General features: G+C 30.7%; 1 long non-coding RNA gene across 1 annotated transcript; it reads left to right on the forward strand.

Moving 5' to 3' along the window:
- Positions 1-406: 406 nt before the first annotated feature.
- Positions 407-1,947, forward strand: LOC146944334 (uncharacterized). Its single transcript, XR_015025899.1, has 3 exons — positions 407-872; positions 986-1,040; positions 1,735-1,947. It is a non-coding gene; the product is annotated as an uncharacterized LOC146944334 (long non-coding RNA).
- Positions 1,948-2,534: the final 587 nt, after the last annotated feature.

Genomic DNA, 2,534 nt, shown 5'->3' on the forward strand with positions numbered 1-2,534 from the left:
TTCTTAACAAATTCCACTCCCATTTATCTGTTGCATATCCACTCCTATTTTTTTGACAATACAGATCGCTCCAACCTTTATTAACAAAATTAACAAAATTTTCTTGCATTAATTTCGGTCATTCCTGCCAACTACCCACTGATCCATTAAACATTTAATGTGGCCTTCCATATCTCTCCATTCAGCAAGTGAATTTGTATTCCACGAGAAGTCTCTCCAACTCCCCAATTCATTGTGTACACATGTCACCATGATTCAAATTCATTTTGTCTATGAGTCCGGTATAAATAGTGGCGTGCACATACCTTTGTGGTACAGTTAATCTTAATGGATTTCCATATAATTTCTGTTCTAATCAATCTAATCATGTTTCATTGAATATATTTGGTTCTAATCAGTTGCTTGGTGTTTTTTTGTGCAGCTCCTTTGAATCTAAATCCAGTCACTGATTTTGACAAAATTGTGAATGAATTACGACTTCAATACAAAAGGATTTGCATTCAGTTTCATGTTAGAGATGTAAGAATGCAACAGTGTCGTTTTTTTTTCCTGTGCTGGACTTGAATCAATGTGGTAACAATTTGTTATTCTCTTTTTATGCAGGGCGCTAGAAGGCCTACTCAAGGAGCAGCAAGGATGATCTTTAATTTCCTGTTTTCTGTATCACTCAGTTTCTTAAGGTTGTACCAGCGCCGCTCCTCCTGTTTACCTCGCCGTCGTCTTGAATATTTCGTCGTTGAGATAATTTTCTCTCATCATTTTTATTCATGTGCAATTCCTTTTCTTTTGAGGATAGTTGGTTTATCTTCAATTGTTGACCTTTTTCTTAATGTGTATCTGAATGGCTAAAATGGATTATTGATTCGTTCGAGGTGCAAATTGTTTTCTTAATTTGCTTTGGAATAGTGAGTTTTAGGACTGTTCTTCATCGACAACATGGTTTGGGCTACAATTACATTGATGTTGTCCCTCCTCACTATTGCAGATTCAAGTGTGTATTGTCTTTAATATTCATCCAAATTCCCTCCTCTACAAATTATGTAAGTTGAATCATCTTTCATTTTCATTTTTTATTTTGTTTTATGGGTTTGATTAGAAACGGTTTAATAATCTTTTTGGGGATTTTTACCAAAAAAAATCTTCAACAATGATTGATAAGGAGGATAATACGTCAGAGCCTTTTGATGCAGAGACAAAAAGTTGGGTATATTGTGTTATTTGAAGCCATCCGAACTATATAAAATTATAAATAGGATTTCACCTTTAATTTATCCCATCAACCTATAAATAGAGTGATCACTCATGACTCTGACATTGAGAAGGGCATATATAACTCCATTTTGCATATTAGTTTTAGTCCTTTTTATTTTTGAAATAATATTAGCTTTAGTCCTTGATATCTAAGTTCTTTGTATATTCCACAACATTTTTTCCCGAATATAATGGAATTGGGGAGCCAAAAAACTATATGTAATAGCACTAATCCTCATTTGAAATATATGAATCTTTTTTCTTTTTTTTTTGCAAAAAAAGCTTAAGTGTGTTTTATTGGATGAATATGTATCTTTTGTTGTTTTTTTTATGCATAAACTTTTGATCATAAAGATAAAATAGGGTGTTGAATAAGTGTTAGGGAATATGAGATGTGTACATGTATCATTGTGTTGTTGTTTCTTACAAGTTAAAGCTGTTTCTTTTTTACTGGTATTAATTTTTTTTCTTTCACATTGACAGATTCATATTGTAGCATTTCAGAAAGAGAATGTAACTAAAAAGCTTTTCAAAAAGAGAAAAGAAATAGGATACTCATAGCATGATTCTCAATGGAAGAAAGATAGTAGCAATGACCAAAAAATAGAAAGTTTAAGCCACTCCACATTATTATTGTTGAGATTCTGAAATGGAAAATTCTATTGTTTAATGGTAAAAAATGGGAAATTCTTTGTATATATCTCTAAACTTAATACATATATTTAAACTTATATATAAATAGTTATTCTTCTGGATTATATAATTGACTTTAAGCCTCAATGTGGAATCTCTAACAATCGGTTTAGTCATCATCCAAAAAAGTACCTGGGTACCATACCACCTATAAATGGTTGTTTAAAGGGATCCTATTGTAAACTGAAAAAAGGACATCACCAATTTTACTTCAAATTTTAGTTAATATCAGTAAAATATGTGGTTTTTTATAGTTAGCGGGTCTTAATTATTAGTTATAGTTCTACTTATTTTAATTTTCGAGATCATGCTAACATGTGTGTTAATTTTCCTTTTAAAAAAAATATTTTCCTAACTTTTGTTATCAAAAAGCAAACAAATAAGCTTAATAAATTACTCCCTCCAGTTACATTTATAAGCAAAAAATCACTTTTTAGATTCATTCAATACTTAATGTATTTGGTCAATATATAGACCAAATTCATTATTTATTCAATGAACCTAAAAAGTGCATTTTTGCTTATAAATGTGACCGGGGGAGTATGTTTTTGGATCTGCTAAAAGTAAATAGATGTTTTGGTAAGATTCAA

The sequence above is a fragment of the Medicago sativa genome, chromosome 2, assembly GCF_051527215.1.
Source record: "Medicago sativa cultivar Bolivia chromosome 2, Bolivia_mono, whole genome shotgun sequence".
In the NCBI taxonomy this organism is placed as follows: domain Eukaryota; kingdom Viridiplantae; phylum Streptophyta; class Magnoliopsida; order Fabales; family Fabaceae; genus Medicago; species Medicago sativa.